The sequence below is a fragment of the Mesoplodon densirostris genome, chromosome 6 (genome assembly GCF_025265405.1).
Source record: "Mesoplodon densirostris isolate mMesDen1 chromosome 6, mMesDen1 primary haplotype, whole genome shotgun sequence".
Lineage (NCBI taxonomy): Eukaryota > Metazoa > Chordata > Mammalia > Artiodactyla > Ziphiidae > Mesoplodon > Mesoplodon densirostris.
Window position 1 is genome coordinate 117455133 of NC_082666.1, and position 18359 is coordinate 117473491.

General features: G+C 39.4%; 1 pseudogene; it reads right to left on the reverse strand.

Annotated features, from left to right (window-relative positions):
* Nucleotides 1-505: 505 nt before the first annotated feature.
* LOC132492132 (thymosin beta-4-like) lies at nt 506-640 on the reverse strand (annotated as a pseudogene).
* Nucleotides 641-18359: the final 17719 nt, after the last annotated feature.

Genomic DNA, 18359 nt, shown 5'->3' on the forward strand with positions numbered 1-18359 from the left:
TTTTTTTTGCTTCTGAGATTCCATTAGCAACAGCTTTCACTTATTGGACCCAGAACAGCTCAAGTTAGACCCAGTCTGATCTCAGACCAAGTCCATGTTTTTTTCAGGTTTAAAATTTTTTATTTGCATATTAAAAATTATGCATTCTAATAATTAACATCATTTGAACAAAACAATGGCATCCTGATTAAACTGCATTTTATAGCCTGCAAGACACCTTGGACCAGCTTGCTTTTTACTCTAGGTTTCACTGTTGTCCCACTCAGATTTTTCTTTCACCAACATGCAAGTTCCTTTCCTTCCCTGCCAACCAGACAGGCAGATGGGAGAGGCTGGTGTGGGTTTTGTTGCCAATAATTCTCCATTCTTCAGTGTGAAAAGGGGCAGCACTGTCACTTGAACCTGACCCCACCTCTTTGCATTTACAAAGTTAAACAGCTACAGGAAGTCAAATAAGAAGGCAAAGCTTGTGAACGTACAGTGCACATTGGAGGCTCCTGCCTCATTATGACTCACCTGCTTGCTTCTCCTGTTCAATCATTTCTTTTAAAGGCTGAGGGTTTTTCTCTTATGTTTCTGTCTTCTTCAATTTTGATTTATTGGATTTCTCAGTGTCAGCCATATCAAATCTGTCAGACATGGTTTCAGAGGAAACAGAGCAAGGTGTACAAGTGAGTGGAATCTGGTCTGAGCAGTGGCTTCTGTGTTTGGTTCAGTTGGACCCAATCCAACTCTGGCTAGAAGTTCCCAATGTGGAATCTGGGGAGAGTCTGGGGAGAGATTCCAAACAATCTGGGAACTGTGGCAATCCAGTTAGATCAGGAGTTTGATGTAAAGAGAGCGGAGCTCAGAAGTGAAAGGAACTTATCTATGGCTGTCAGAAATGGTGAGAAAGACAGACAACTCAAAGGGTTCAAGGTGTACCATACCTGTGTTTCTCATTGTTACTGAAGCTGCCAGAAGAATCCTTCAATCTCACCATTGCCACCAAAACTATTAATAAACAAAATTCAACTGAGTAAATTTAAAGATCAAATTGGCTTTATTCAACAATACATGAATCAGGCAGCATCCTATCTAGCAAACAGAAAAGAGCTCTGCAAGCAGCAGAAAAGAAAAGGTGTTTATAGACAGAAAAGGGACAAGAAAGGGAAATTTCTAGCAAACAGTGGATAGTTTGTGGTTTAGGTCACCCTCCTTTGGGGGAGGGAAAGGGTCTTGAGGGATTACCTCCCTAGTGCTGACCAGGAAATTCGAGACTAACCTGTTAAAATTACATTCTTGGAGGAGGTTGAAACTGCAATTAGGCTAGGTGTTAGGTCTCCATTTGCTGACATGGGGCTTAGCACAAATGACTCCATTTGGGGCCTGTTACTTCTTTTTTAACATTAGTAAATGGGACTCTAAGTGAAGGAGAAGCTGAAATTCTTTATACTGATCTTGCATTTTTTTTCTATAGTTGCAATATTAAAATATAAAACTATTTCAAAATAAAAAAATACTTGCCTAAAAAAAGCAACAAATATTTGCTAATTATCTCACCTAAGATATGCTGGGCCTGAGGTATCAAGTGTTCTTCTCTTGGTTTAAAAGAGATTCTAAGGCGTGACTCAAGCAAATTCTTCCAGTGATTGTTTTGCTTATTTGTTTGTTTGTTCTGATTTTTTAAATGCACTTCTCTTTCAGATAACTTTGAAGAGATAGAGATATTACCTGGACTCTAGTAACTGAGTCAGATATGTCAGGAAGGAGAAACTGACTCCAAATCAATGAGAGGCTGTCTGACATGAAGGGGGAATCTGAAACAGAGTCAGGGAATCTGGTTCCAAGTCTTGGTCTACAGTTAACCAGCTGTGAGGCATCTACAATTTTCATCACATATAAAATGAGGCGATAAATTGAAGCAACCTCTAAGGTCATTGTGGCATTAACATGCGATAGCTACCTCTCAGTGTTTTTGTGCCTTTTATACTTTAAATAAGCCCACCAAATAAATATCTCTCCCCCACCCCCAAGATTCCCCAGTAATGAATGAAAAGGCAAACACCTCGATTCTGGGATGGAAGCAATTTGTTCCTGCTTTTTGAATTAATTTTGTCATCATCGTCAGGTTTGTCTTTGAGAAACTATGCAAAAACCTTCTGAGATGATAACACTGCATTCTTGGAAATTAGGTCTGATGATTTTTTTTTTTACTGAGTATTTTTTATATTTTAAAACTGCATTAAGAGAATTCTGAAGACCTCTCCTCAGAGAAGAAAACAGCTGAATAAGTATCATGAAAAAGAACTCAAGGAAATGGTTAGGTTAATCCACTTGTTCATGTATTGAGTCTTCACCAAAGGAAATAAAACCTAGTGGATGGCTGTGGCAGAAACCACTAACGGCCCCTGAGTGTCCACTCTCTCCTTCCCTTTACTAATATAACCACTAGAGTTTTAGCTGGGCAGTTGGCTTCCCAGCTACCAATTGCCTTTCTCAGCCTCCTTTGTGCCTAGATGCAGAGCCTTGCCAATGAGTACAAGTGGAAGTAACGAGCAACTTTTGGGTCTCATCCTTTAAAAAAGGAAATTGCATGCACTTTAATTTCTTTCCTCTTCCTGCGGCTGAAATGCAGACGTGGTGCTAGTGATGAAGCTTTGACTTTGTGAAAAACGGATACTCGAGGATGACAATGATGGAACAACAAGATAAAAGGACCCTGAGTCCCTGGATGACTTTGTGGAGCAGACCCACTCTACCAGGACTGCAGACTGCTCACCTGTGGACTTTATGTGAGAGAGAAATGAAAATCTACCTTGTTTCAGCTCCCTAGTTGAGGGTGTCTTTGTTATAGTAGCTTAATCTGTGCCCAAATTAATGCAATGACTGGAAAGGAGCTCGAGTTTTTAACAGAAGTCCTAGAGGAGATGGGAACTTTCCTCAAGGATCTTTGACGGCCACTAAGATCAGGAACAAATACTAGCTTGAATCTAAAGAAGGAGAAACAATCAGATAAACCCATATAAAGAGACATTCTGCAAAACAACTGGCCTGGATTATTAAAAATTGTCAGGCTCATAAAAGACAAAAAGAGGCTGGGGTATTAGATTAAAGAAGCCTAAAAGGATATGACAAGTAAATGTAATATGTGAACCTTGATTGGACCCTAAATCCAAATATGACATTATTGATACAACTGGAGAAATTAGAATATAAAATGCATACTGAAAAATAAAACAGTATCGTGTTAAATTTCTTGAGTATTGCCATTATATAGCGATTATGTAGAACGTAGGAAATACTTGATGAACTATTTAAGGGTGAGGTGTTTAATATCTGAAACGTATATCCAAATGGTTCAGTAAACTAATAATAACAGTAGTAGTAATAATAATTTGTAAAATTATTAACAATAATGCAAAATATTAACAATTTATTAATCTAGCTGAATCTAGGTATAGAGTATATGGAGGTTCTTTGTACTGTTCTCACAATATTTCTGTAGATTTGAAAATTTTTAAAATAAAATGTTAGGAAATAACTGTAGTAGAAAATATACATTAATGTCTTTTAGACTTTAAGGTAGGGAAAATATTCTTAGATTGATTATGTAAGAAAAGATTGATATATTTTACTATATTAAAATTAAAGAGTTCTGCTCATTGAAAAAAAAACCCTAATCTCATTTATTATGTTTTTGTTAATTTTTGTTAACTGCCTGACTCTTCTCTTTAGAGCTGTAGTTCTGTGAAGGCATGTTCTGTTCACTGGTTTATTCCTAGTTCCTACAGCAGTGCTAGCACATAGTAGGTACTCAAATGTATGATGACTTGATTACTGAAGGAATAATGAATGAATTATACAATTAAATTCCAATATTAGTAATACTTTTCAGCAAATTATAAAGCATTGTGGCTCAGTGGGCTTGGTTAAGATTTGTTTTGACCAACAGCTCTAGAACTCCAACTTAATTATGTCATTTAATCTTATCACTTAATCTTGAGGATTGCTCTGGTGACAGATTGCCTGGGTTCAAATTCTGATGCTCTCATTAATTAACCACAGAACAATGGTCACAGACAAGTCATATGAATTCACTAAGCCACAGTTTTCTTACATTTAAAACTGGGGAAAATAATAGTAACCACTTCCTATGGTTGTTCTCAATAATAAATAAAATCATACACATAAAACAAAGTGTTAGGTTCATACAGGTACTCAGCTAATGTAAGTTGCTGGGCTAATGTGGCTTAAAGAACCAGATCTGGCCATTCCCACCTCTCCATCATCACCCATCCTGCTCCCACTTTATGTCTGGTGCTCCAGTCACTGTGAACCTCTTTCCCTTGAATATCCAAGCTCTCACTCCCCTATAGGTCATTGTATATGCTATTCCCAGGACTTAGAACACCCTTCCTCTAATTTTTTATCTAATTGCTATCATTGTGCATGTCTTATCTCAGAAATATTTCCCTTGGGGGATAATGTCTCTACTTTTACTCTTAGTTTAGTGTAGGTAACCTCCTACATGCTCACATAGTGTCCTCGTGGCCAGACCCTATTGAATAAGAGCCCAAAATGTATTAAAAGAATGAATTGAAACACATCTTCAACATGCCTCTACAGCTTCCTAAAGTGCTCTATGGAGAAGCTGAAAATCTAGCAGAAACTAAGAGTTGCTAAAGAGTGTTTTCCTTTCTTCTCATCCATTCTCTGTGCTGCTACTGATCCTTCTTTATCATGCCCTTGGGCTAGAGGGAACCGTTAAATCTCTCCTTGACAAATCCCCAGGCATAGCCCTCATTACTTGGCTTGGAAAAAACTATACTGTTAGTTTTTTTGTGAGTTTAAGGAAGCCTCCTTGACAAAGAAAGCTCAGCAAAGCTTTCTTACTCACACTCAGAGCAGGAACTCACAGCTCCAGGATTTGGACTGTTGGAAAGCTAACAACCACCCAGCATGTGTCACTGTTTTGTTCCCTGGTGAATCCTGGCACCTGGGCTGATAATGTCCTATTAATACAAAGTATGAGTATCCAAGGCATGCAGGGGTAAGGCAGGATTTGCCTTCTATCATTGTAACCTTGACAGGAAGTGTCTTTGAAGATGATCACTTGCATAGAGGTAGAAAAATGTTGGCAAGAAACAGTGTTTCCCTCTGGCCACTTGATTCCCTCCCCTGACCTCTGGCTTGATTCCTATTCCTTGTATTATAAACAGGCTGTCCTCTCTCCCATCTGCATAGAGCTGGTGTCATCTCTGTCCAGATTGCCTTCCAGGGCAGATACCCAAGCTTCAAGAATTCACAGTCAGTACTCAGACCATCCTATGGGCATCCGAGGTGCAGCACACAGATTCTCTTGGAGCTGAGCTCTGCTTACTTTGAACAGTCTACACATCTAAGGGGTATGAATCTTGTCCTCTCCCAGTGAGTTTGTGAGGGTAAACGATAATAAGTTATAGTCACCTAAACTGAACACAATATCAAAGACGAACGTGCCACAGAAGAGAATGTGGATACTAGAGGAGAACAAAACCATTCTTAACCTAAAATTGACCAAAATGCCACACTATATCATCTATCACATTATTCTAATTGTTTCATCAGGATTTATGGAGGCAGAAAATTCTTACATTTGATTCAGTTGAAGAAACAATTAATAAGCAACAACTGTATACCAGTAATATGTAGCATCTGTAGGAGATAAAAGAAGACAATTCTTGGTCCTGTAGGTGAGAAACATATACCAGTTACTGTAGTCATAATCCTGCCTTAATCATTCCACTGATAAAAGTTCCTTTTTTTTTTTTTCTCCCTTGACCTAGAGGTTATCTATTTCTTTAATGAGTTTAGTTCTGTCTGGAATCTTTTTTAAAAATAATTAATTAATTAATTAATTTTTATTTTTGGCTGTGTTGGGTCTTTGTTGCTGCACACAGGCTTTCTCTAGTTGTGGCAAGCGGGGGCTACTCCTCGTTGCGGTGTGCAGGCCTCCCATTTCGGTGGCTTCCCTTGTTGGGTAGCACGGGCTCTAGGCACGCAGGCTTCAGTAGTTGTGGCTCGAGGGCTCAGTTGCTCCACGGCATGTGGGATCTTCCCGGACCAGGGCTCAAACCCGTGTCCCCTGCATTGGCAGGCGGATTCTTAACCACTGCGCCACCAGAGAAGTCCTGTCTGGAATCTTTTGATCCAGTTCTTTTAAGACTTTCTTGGGGTATATTCTGGAATTTTGTACACAGGCTTCCTGCTTTAGACAAAACATGAATTTCTATAAGATTGCTGTCTCATTACTAACAGGTGACATCCAATGGCAGGTTGATGTTTGTTGACTTCAGGAGCACGTTGAAATTATATCTTCAAGGATGTTTACATCCATTTCTTGGACCAAACAGGCGGGTCTAATAGTTTCCAAATCTGGTTTGCATCACTTAAGCCTAACAGTGATAGAGTATATTTACACATAGCCATACTGAAGTTCCTATGCCATTTTTCTGTCAACTTAAATAAGCCTTCACCTTGGTAGTTTGAAGGACTATTCAAATTCTCAATAGCTCAATGATAATTCTGTTCTTTGGTGAATATCCCTTTGAAAGACTTTTTGAAAAAGAATGTTCCATGCTGAAAAACTGTATTTAAGAAACATGGTACATTGCCTCCTCGGAGCAGTTTTCTCAGGGTTACTTGAGATACTGCCTCCCAGGCTTGAAGTCCTCAGCATATCCACTGAATAAAACATAACTCTCAAATTTAGGTTGTGAGTATACTGTTTTAGTTGACAACCGTATAAGATTACAGTAGAATTCATTTATTCTCTATAGTTCCTTATATTTGGAATATTCATTAAAAAACAAAACCAAAAAGAAGGAAGGAAGGAAAGAAAGAAAGAAGGAAAGAAAGAAAGAAAGAAAGAAAGAAAGAAAGAAAGGAAGGAAGGAAGGAAGGAAGGAAGGAAGGAAGAAAGAAAGAAAGAATGGGAGAGAGAGAAGAAAAAAAGAAAGAAAGAAAGGGAAGGGAAGGAAGGAAGGAAGAAAGAGAGGAATAGGGGCTTAGGAACCAGACCAACTTAAAACTGTGTCCTAACTCTGTCACTTACTCTGTACACAGACTTGCCCAAATCACTGAACCCCTCTGAGATTTGATTTCCTCAGCAGCGAAAATGAGGTAATAATACTGCAGAGAGGGTGAGGATGAGGAAGAACGCCCATAAGATAGGAAGTGAATTTTTAATTTTTAAATTTTATTTGATTTAAGTTTAAATAGTACCATGTAACTACTATATTAGATATCACAGGTCTTAGAAAATGATGGGTCCTCAATAGATGATAGTCATTGATATGATTAATAATGGGAAGTTTGAATTTCCTGAAAGATGGTCTAAAACAAAGAACAAAAACCACTTTAACAAACCAAGAATTGTCATTAAAATTTTCTGAGATTTTTCTGAGACCTTTAGCCATATTAACCAAAGAACACCTAAGTATGGCCTTTTAGATCCTTCTGGCCTCACTCTTCTATGTCCCTTCCCTTGTCCCGAAACCATCAATTACACCAGGACTTCCCTCCCTCCTCACTATTGGCATGGCCACCTCTGCTGTCATTATGCCCATTAAGGAAGAGTTCTCTTGGAATCTTAGACTGAGAACCCTATATCCCTAATGCTACAATGCTCAAGTCACCAAAGATACTATAAAAGCCCCCAAGACAGAGTGTACATTCTTTTATTAGTGCTTGAGATCAGCTTCATCTAAAAGTTTATGAAAAGAAAATCCCTGAATGTGTCAGATCCCATGCTTCTATATACTTTGTTCACCTTGTCATCCCAACACAAAACAGGCTTCAAGATTCAGTTCAGCCAACAAATACTGCTGGAAGTAACTTTATCACACTCACATTTCTCAATAGTAACTCTACACCAGTTTCTAAAAATACCAACAATTCTGGGCTAGGTGACCTTGGAGACCTCAAGGTCTCAGTAACTTGGGCTTCAGCGGTTCCAACCTCTCTGAACTCTAGTGAGTCCAGTCATGAAGAAATGGTTCTAATCATGATAATTCCTTTGTTCATGATCTAGAGCCTTGGCTTTATAGCCTGGATAATTAGGGTCAGTTTTGAAATATAGCAGTTGAAACAAAATAAATTAGAGATTAATTGCATGCTTTATAAACTAGACACACAAAGACTGATGTTAGAATTTGCCAGAAATCCCAGAAAGACCAGAAAATAATGAGAAATTAGCCAGAAACTTGAGTAATCAGGAAAAGTATTATCCAGGTGGACATAGTACATTGAGGCAAACGTATTATTTGATGCCTAGAAATGGATACCAAATAGGCATAAGAGCAGTGAAATCAGAAATAATAGAATGTCTAAGCTAGAAGGAGCTAGAATTAAACTAGATGATCTGTTTGTTCTGCAGAGAAAACTGAAACCTACAAATGTGAATTGCCCAGAGTCATGCAGTTAGCTAATGACAGAGCTCAGAACTAGTATCTCCTGGTTCTCCTTCTAGTGTCCTTTCCAGTATACTAGAAAGCTGTCCACTGGGGGGGGGGTAAATTATTTCCCTCCAGTAGAGCAACAGACCCTTAGGTAAAGGAAGTCTCCTTCTCCATTCAAAAACAGGTACTTTATCCAGCCTGGGGTTTCTCAGCAGTCCCAGAGCTCAAAGGAAGGCAGCTGTGTTAGCAGTCTTGAGTCATGTTAGCAGAGGCATCAGGATCTCCATCTACCAGGTTCTACCATATCAAATTCAGGACCACCACTGGGAATTGGAGTGTTCAGCTCCCCAAGGATGCAGAGTTTTCTGTGCAGATGACTGAGGACCATCAGATGATGCAGAAATATTATTTGCTCTCCAAAGGAAACATGATATAGTCACCATAAGAGAATCCCAACTCTCTGAGCAGGAACAACTTTCTGATCCACTTTCTGCAAAGGCAAAGTCCTACTACAGATTTAGCCCAGTGCATAGACTTTAGAAACAAGAGGGTTCACCACATATTAGGGTATGCTCCTGGCCGTGAGGCTGGGTGAACGTTTGAATCTCAGGTCTAAAGTTTGACCTGAGTTGATTCTTTCATTCCACAAATATTTCTTGAGTAGTATTATGTTCTGTTCTATTTACTACAAAAACAACAAAATCTGGACCTTATTTAGTCCATCAGAAATATTTACTGAGTGCCAACAGTGCTCTGGATGCTGAAGATAGAGTTTGTTTGGATGATATTTTATTTCTCCCACCTCTGTAATCTTGTAGCACACTGTTTGCACCTCTACAGGGACCCAGTTTGATTTTTATATTTATTTGTGTATACTTGTTTTTCCTTTCCTAGAATATAATTCCTCCAAGGCACAGAATGGAGATTTCTTCATGATAGTCAAATAAAGACAGGCAAATCTTTTATTGGTCTCTGGAAACCTTAGCAATTGCCAGAGGCCAATAAAACTGATGGTGAGCTGTTGATCAGTTTAATTTAACAAGGACAGGTTACTTATCTACTATGTGTTTAGCATTGTGCTAGGTGATTTGGGGTACTGTTATCGACTAAATGTTTGTATCCTTCCCCACAGAATTCATATGTTGAAATCTAATCCCCAATATCATCAAATTAGGAAGTGAGGACTTTGGGGGGTAATTAGGTCATGAAAGTGGAGCCCTCATGATGGGATTAGTGCTATTATAAGAAAAGCCCAGAGAGCTAGCTAGCTCTTTCCACCATGTGAGGATACAACCAGAAGTCAGCCATCTGCAACCCGAGAGTCTTCACCAGAACCTGGACGTCCTGGCACCATAATCTTAGGCTTCTAGCCTCCAGATCTATGAGAAATAAATTTCTGTTGTTGATAAGCCACCTGCTTCATGGTGTCTTGTTTTAGCAGAGTGAGCTGACCAAAGTTGTATACCTAAAGTGGTATACCCCTCCCTTCAGAGGTTTGCAATCTTTTGTGGGGTCTGGGAAGGGGAGAAAAAATAAATAACAATGCAAGCCAATGTTGACTTAAAGTAATTAAGTGAGAAAATGGGATAATCCCACCAGATATTTGGTAAAGGGAGAGAGCAGTGTAGCTGAAATGACATCATAAGAAAGATGAGACTTCAGCTGGGTCTCGAGTGGTTGGTTAATCAATGAATCAGAGAGAGGGTTGGTAATTTAGGTGATGGGGTAAAAAGCATGAGGGAAGGCACAAAAACAGGAAGGAACAGGAATTGAGTCTAACTAAAGTGGAGGGTAAGATTTGAGCAGTGATAGAAATTTGCTTATTTTTACTACTTCTGCTAATTTCTGAGGTGCAACAAAAGTCAGGTTGGGACTGTTTTCTAAATCTATCTGCATTTCTGGTTGTACAAAATTATTACTTTTCCAATAGCCAATCTAGAAGGATTCTATTCAGGGCCCTCTCAATCAAAAGAGGTATTTGGGTGAATACCTTTACCTTCTGTAACTGGGGAAATGTTTTGGCAGTTTATAGTAAAAGCAGTGGTTCTCAAACTTTAGTTTGCATCAAAACCACCTTGGGAGCTTGTTAAAAGACAGATTACTGGGCCACTCCTTGAGAGTTTCTGATTCAGTATGTCTTGGTTGGGGCTTCTCACATTCATTTCTAACAAGTGCCTGGTAATGCTGATGTTGCTCTTTGGACACCACACTTTGAGAATCGCTGAAAGCTGAAGTGAGCTCTCCTATCCCTGCTTATAAAACTTGATAGTGATGCCAACCACAGGCATGAGGAAACTTTGTATCAACAACCTAAATATAAAAATAAAGCATATATGTGGTTAAATAAGCTGAGTTTGATGTTCGAGATTGTGGGATATAAAAAACACACATTGCAATCTGACTTCTAGGAGTACTAAGTCTTTTAATTCAACAGCGAGCAGACCATATCAACTTCAACTGGGTTAAAAAAATCAGTATTATTACCACTGGTTTTGTGTTTGACCTTTGGCATAGCGTGGGTGAATTAGTCAGTGCTCCTCAGAGAAATAGAAACAATAAGATGTATAGATACAGCGAGAGAGAGATCTATTTTAAGGAATTGACTCATGCAACTGTGAAGGTTCCACAAGTCCAAAATCTGGGGGAGGCCAGCAGGCTGGAGACTCAGAAAAGAGTGGCAGTTTTAGTGCAAAGGCAGTCTGCTGGTGAATCAGGAAGGTCCAATACTGCAGATGATATCCTAAGGCAGTCTGCTGGCCAAACTCCCCCTTGCTTGAGGGAGGTCAGCCATTCCTTCTATTCCCAAGTCAGTGGTTTGGATGAGACCCACTCATATTATGGAGAGCGATCTGCTTTACTCAAAGTCCACTGATTTATGTGTAGATTTCACCCAACACACCCTAACAGAAACATCTAGAATAATTTTTGACCAAATATCTGAGCACCATGACCCAGCCAAGTTGACACATAAAATTAACTACTACAATGGGTTTACTTCATTTCATTTTATGTGTCTATTTCATTTTTGTTTTCAGGTTTGGTTCAATTCAATTCACCAAATGTTTCACTCACACAATAGTTTCAGTAGGCTGCAATTCAGTAAAGGGAATTATAAAGATTTAATTGTGAAAGAAACAGTTTATAGTTTATTCATTTCTTCATTCAATAAATATTTATCGAGTACTAATTTTGTGAAAGCCTCTTGGTGTGGTTTAATTTTGGAAAGAAACAGTCACCAATATTTTTTTTTATTGAAGTATAGTTGATTTATAGAATTATATTGTTTTTGGATGTACAGCATAGTAATTCAGTATTTTTGCAGATTATACTCCATTGTAAGTTATTACAAGATAATGGCTAGAATTCCCTGTGCTATACAATATATCCTTGTTGCTATGGTTGGCGGAGGGGGTGGAGAGAGGTCCAGGCTTTGCCTCAGCTGTGTTCATTCTGGGAAAACTATCATGTCTAGGCATATGGCTGACAGTGGTGAAACACCAGAGCTGCTGCCTTGCTAGCTTCATGAGGGTTTTGGAGGAAGAGATGTGAAGAAGCCCTAGGAGAGGTGAATGGGGAGACTGGTGAGATATCAATCTTAAGTAAGATATCAATCTTAGGAACTTATCTTTCACTCCAGACTACTCTGGTCCCTGGGAAATAAAAGTCTTTGGACTAAAACTAAGGGTGCTTGGAGGAAAGGGGTTGTTTGTTTGATTGGTTTCCATCTAACTCTAAGGCCAAGAGACCACCTTAGTGCCCAGGTTAAAAAAATATATGATAAGAATGAGTAAAACAATGTTCATTGCAGCTCTATTTACAATAGCCAGGACATGGAATCAACATAAGTGTCCATCGACAGATGAATGGATAAAGAAAATGTGCGCATATATACAATGCAATATTACTCAACCATAAAAAGAAACAAAATTGAGTTATTTGTAGTGAGGTGGATGGACCTAGAGACTGGTACAGAGTGAAGTAAGTCAGAAAGAGAAAAATAAATACCGTATGCTAACACATATATATGGAATCTAAAAAAATAAAATAAAATGGTCCTGAAGAACCTAGGAGCAGGACAGGAATAAAGATGCAGACGTAGAGAATGGACTTGAGGACAGGGAATGGGGGAGGGTAAGATGGGATGAAGTGAGAGAGTGGCATGGACTTATATATACTACCAAATGTAAAATAGACGGCTAGTGGGAAGCAGCCGCATAGCACAGGGGGATCAGCTTGGTGCTTTGTGACCACCTAGAGGGGTGGGATAGGGAGGGTGGGAGGGAGATACAAGAGGGAAGAGATATGGGGACATATGTATATGTATAGCTGATTCACTTTGCTATAAAACAGAAACTAACACACCATTGTAAAGCAATTATACTCCAATAAAGATGTTAAAAAAAAGAAACTTTTCTAGGGAGAAAAAAAAAAGAAAGCATGCATGGAGAGCAAGAAAATCTGACCTGCCCCATTGTGGGGGTCCTCTCCTGGCTGGTACTTGTGCTGCGGTATATTGGTATTGCATGTGATTACCTTATATTTTTAATCGTATGTTAAAAGATAAACAAAGGATGCCTCTTTTTCCTCCAAAGGAAGCTTACTGGTTCTAGGTGAAGAGAACAATATGATCCAAAGGGACCCAGGACTGGAGGGTTAGAGGAAGAAAAGGAGGTTTAATTGAGAAAGAACAGGGCACCCTCAGTAGAGAAATAGAACACAATGTCAGAAACCAGTTCTCACAGTGACTGAGAACACAGAAGCAATCTGCTGCTAGAGGTCTCTGTTCTGCAACTTCAAGGAGTCTCACAATTCACTCGCAAGCCCAGAAATCCGGAGGTGGGGCGTGGGAAAGTATGCAGCTATGGTCACCCCTCTATAAATTGCAGTAGTGACTAGGGACACAAAGATCCTTGAGAAAGCAGCTGCTTTCCTCCCCAGCACAGCCCACTCTCATGAGAGAAGATTACATAAGAGGAAATTTGCTCAGCTCATAACAAATTGTATTCGCTTAGCAGATCTGTTTGTTTAGCAAGTGTCCATTTTTAAAGACTCCATTCATCAAATTGGCTCAGGCTTACTGATCTGTGAAAAAGACCATCAAAGACTCTGCAAAAACAGCATATGAAACAACAACAACAACAACAACAACTTACAGCCTAGGGCTTGGGAAATTTGAAATAAACAGAAGAATCAAAGATAAATACCAACTGTCTGAGGGGATGAGCTGATTTTCTCAAGGCTGGGTAGACGGCTGTAGAAGGGAACTGCCCCGTTTTTACTGGACATGGGAGTGAGGGACAGGAAGGAATAGGAACAGCTGACATGCCTACTAGGAAAATAATGCCAGATGAGGTCTCAAGGTTGGGCTGGATGTAGGCCAATTACTTTCCAAAGCATCAGTGCAAACCATAATCTATTTAGGGGATGCAAAGAGTCAAAATTAGGAATATGGAATTCTGCCATTGAGTTCAGAGGGCAAGAATATACCCTGGGGAACTCAATTCTGCCATTGAGTTCACAGGGCTAGAAAGAAGAGACAAAGTCAAGATGAAGAAAGCTGGTAGATAATAGAAGGACCAGCACTTGGCTCAGCTCCAGGGGGAACCATTCACACAGCAGTCTATATAAATGGTGCCCCATAGGGCTGGGTTATGTGTAACCTGCAGTCCTTTGCATCTGTGGATAGCGAAATGGACCAGGGAACAAAAAGTGAGACTACATCAAAGCTAAGAATGAACTGGAGTTTCTGCATTGTTATCTGCTCTCTATTTTAAAAGTATAAATATCCTGGGATAGAATCAAGATATGGTAGAAAGGAAAAAGATCTAGAAATGAGGAGACATAAGGTCAAATCACTCTCTGAGAAGTTGGTAATTCATTCAATATTTTCTGATTCTGGTTCCTCATCTCTGGTTCCGGGTTCAATAATACCGGCTGTGTTTCTCAATCTCACAAGGTAGACTCAAATTTGATCAAGGACATAAACAAGCATGGTATGCTTTGCCAATGACGAAGTTACAAATGCTGCTATAGTCATGGTTAAGCAGGATGCCAAGAACTTTTAATGACCTACAAGGCCCCACAGTACCTGTCTCCTTCCACCTCTCTGACCTCACCTCCTCCCACCCTCACCTTCTTCTCTCTGTTCTAGCCACTCTGACCCCTTCACATTCTTCTAGTGCCTGCTCCCCACATCATCCCAGGGCTTTACCAGTTACTCTTCCCTCTACATGGAAGGCTCACCTCCTGGATATCAGCTTGCTTTTCTCCCTCTTTTAGTTTTGAACCAAATGTCCACTTTCCAGTGAAGTTTTCCCTGAGGACACACTGTTTAAAATTGCCCACCTCCTAGCACTCCCTAACACCATCTGCTATTTCATTTTTTCTCCAAAACACATCACTCTCTAATACACAATTTAATTTACTTGCTACTATGTATATATTCTATCTTTCCTCACCAGAATGTAAAAATCCCTGAAAAGCAGGGGGTTTTTATCTGTTTTGTATCCTAAGCCAAAGATAAAGTCTAGAAAGTTGGTAGGCACTCAAAAAATACCACATGCATGAAAGGGGAAAAGCCATTCAAAGACACAAATTCTCCCCCTTAACAGGATGCCTTTTGCAGTTTAGTTGAAATGGCTCCACCCGAAACAAATGTCTGTATCAGCACTTTGCTATCTATCCACTTGACTTTTGCTCTGGTTCCTTTTGATGCTACAGAACATTTCATTAAAACTTTAATTTATCCCCACTTGTTGCCCAGAAAAGAGCATTAGGAAATGTAAGGCCATTCACCACATTTGCTGACTAATGAAATGAGACATATGAGAAGTCTATGAGGTAAATAAGAATGGGTGGCAAGTCTTATGAGGGAGGGAAAACAGGTAGCATCACACCATAGAACATAATGCTTACTAGGCATTCAAGAAACACATATTGGTTATTGTAAAATCAAAAAATGAAATCCATAGATTTATTGCTCATGCTTTGGGTTTTTCTTATAAAACACATTGTCTTAACTCAGCAACTTAGAGAAAGCTGCTATTGTTGTAGAACTATAAAGCATATATAGAGTTCTACCAACAAGAAATCTATTTCCCCTTGGGGTTTGTGTTCTCATTTAGAGCTATTATCTCTTGGCCTAGAACATGGTGCTAAATATACTCTGGGGAAGCAAAACATTGTCATATTAAAGACTAGGCTTTGGAGGGTGGGGTGGTGGGGGGATGGATTGGGAGATTGGGATTGACATATATATACTAATATGTATAAAATAGATAACTAATAAGAACCTGCTGTATAAAAAAAGTATAATAATAAAAAAATAATAAAGTACATGACACATTTCAAAAACAATTTTAAAAAGACTAGGCTTTAGAATCTGCAATAGACTGAGTGTTTTTGTGTCCTCTTAAAATTCATATGTTAAATGCTAATGTCTAATGTGATGGTATTTGGAATTGGGACTTTGGGAGATGACGAGATCACAAGAGTGGAGCCCTCAGGAATGGAATTAGTGCCCTTATAAAAGAGACCCCGGAGAGCTCCCTTGCCCTCTTCTCCCACGTGAGGACATTGAGAGGATGGCCATCAGTGAATCAGAAAGCAGGTTCTCACCAGACACCAAATCTGTTGGTACCTTGATCTTGGACTTCCTAGCCTCCAGACTATGAGAAATAAATTTCTGTTGTTTAAAAGTCACCCAGTCTGTTTATAAGCTACCCAGTTTTGTTAGAGCAGTCTGAACAGATTAAGAAAGAATCAAACAGTCTTGGCTCCAAATCCCAGTACATCTACCTACTGGCTATATGATTTTGAACAAATTATTTAACCCACCTGACAGTCAATTTTCTCATCTCTAAAATAAGAATAATAAGATAATGTATTTAAAGAGTCAACAAATTGTGTCTGAGAATAGTTATTATTCTTCAAAAAAAAGACCGTCAGAAGCATAGTTTTTGTTAACCAGGGCAATTTCACCTTAATTGATGAGAGAGAAGACCAAAGGCAGAAAAAGAATGTAGTTAGGGTAATATAGTCATCTGGTGAAACTTTGATCAAAATGACAAAATAGCATCACTCTTCTGAGCCCCTTTAGAGAACGCTACAGCAGACTATCAGAGCTTTTTTTTTTTTTTTTTTTTTTTTTGCTGTACGCGGGCCTCTCACTGCTGTGGCCTCTCCCGTTGCGGAGCACAGGCTCCGGACACACAGGCTCCGCGGCCATGGCTCGCGGGCCCAGCCGCTCCGCGGCATGTGGGATCCTCCGGGATCGGGGCACGAACCCGTGTCCCCTGCATCGGCAGGCGGACTCTCAACCACTGCGCCACCAGGGAAGCCCTATCAGAGCTTTTGGTCTGCAGACAGACAGAGGGAAGTCAGTCGGCAGCTGGACTATATACCTTGAGGATGAGGAAAATAGTATGACTTCTTTTCTTCCTCCCTCCCTCTCTCCCCTCCTTCTTTCTCTTTCTTCCTTTTCTCCCTTCCTCCCTTCCTTCCTCCCTCCCCGTCTCCCTCCCTGTCTCCCTCCCTCCTTTCCTTCCTTCTTTCTTTCTTTTCTTTTCTTTCTTTCTCTTTCTTTCTTCCTTCCTTCCTTCCTTCCTTTCTTTCTGTTTTCCTTCTTTCTTTTTTTCTTATACATCTTTTTAACTCTATCACAGTTATCCTCTGCACACGGTGCCTATTGTGGGTCTACACTGGATGTTCTCTGGATGTCAGTGCAGAAAACCTGGGCTCTAGCTCAAGTTTGTTTCACTCAGTAGTTGAATCGGACAAATTACTTTCCCTCAGAGTTTAATGGTTAAGAACATGGACTCAGAACCAGTCTATCTGTATTCTAATAGCCATCTCTACCACTTACTAGCTGTATGATCTTATATAAGTTGCTTAAACTCTCAGTGCCTCAGTTTATCTATAAGTAAAAGAAAGAGGTGCACAGTAGTATCTACTTCATAAGGTTGATATGGGAATTCAGTGAGTTATTGTAGGCTTACCTTGTTCTATTTAGTTTCTGTTTATTGCACTTCTCAGATATTGTGTTTTTTACAAATTGAAGGTTTGTGGCAACTCTGCATCAAGCAAAGCTATTGATGACCTTTTCCCAACAGCAATTGGTAACTGTGTCTCTGTGTCACAAAAATTTGGTAATTCTTGCAATATTTCAAACTTTTCCATTATTTGGTACGGTGATCTGTGATCAGTGATCTTTGATGTTACTATTGCAAAAAGATTATGACTTGCTGAAGTCTTTGATGATGACTAGCATTTTTTAGCAATAAAATATGTTTAAGTAAGGTATGTACATTGTTTTTTAACATGTAATGCTATTATACACTAAATAGACTACAGTATAGTGTAAAAGTAACTTTTATAGGCACTAGGAAACAAAAAAAAATCACGTGACTCACTTTATTGTGATATTTGTTTTATTGTAGTGACCTCGACCTGAACCCACAGTATCTCTGAGGTATGCCTGTGAAATGAAGCACTTAAAACAGTGTCTAGTATATAGGCTTATGAAAGTTCCTTATTATTATCTGTAAAATAAGGTACTTGTACTGTCTCCAGATTCCTACCAGAACTAACACCCTGTGAGTCTTTTGGATTCTCTCTGCAGTGACTGAGTTTCCTACTACCTTCTGCTTCCCCATTCCCTATCCATTCCACCTTATTCATCTTTCAAGTTTCACAACTTTCCTTCCTGGAAGGAATTACAAAACTGTCCAAATGTGCCACAGTTAGTTAAGACACACAGCTGTACTTTGTTAGGAATCTGGTTCCTGAAATCAAGTGTTTATCATGTCACAGTATGATTATGTCCATAATACATGTTCCTGCACAGGAAGGAGACTGCAGGAGCCTTGATTCAGCACAGGGTCAGCACAAGCATCTATCTGTATTGTCACTCCAGAGAATAAGTAAGACTGTACATTCCAC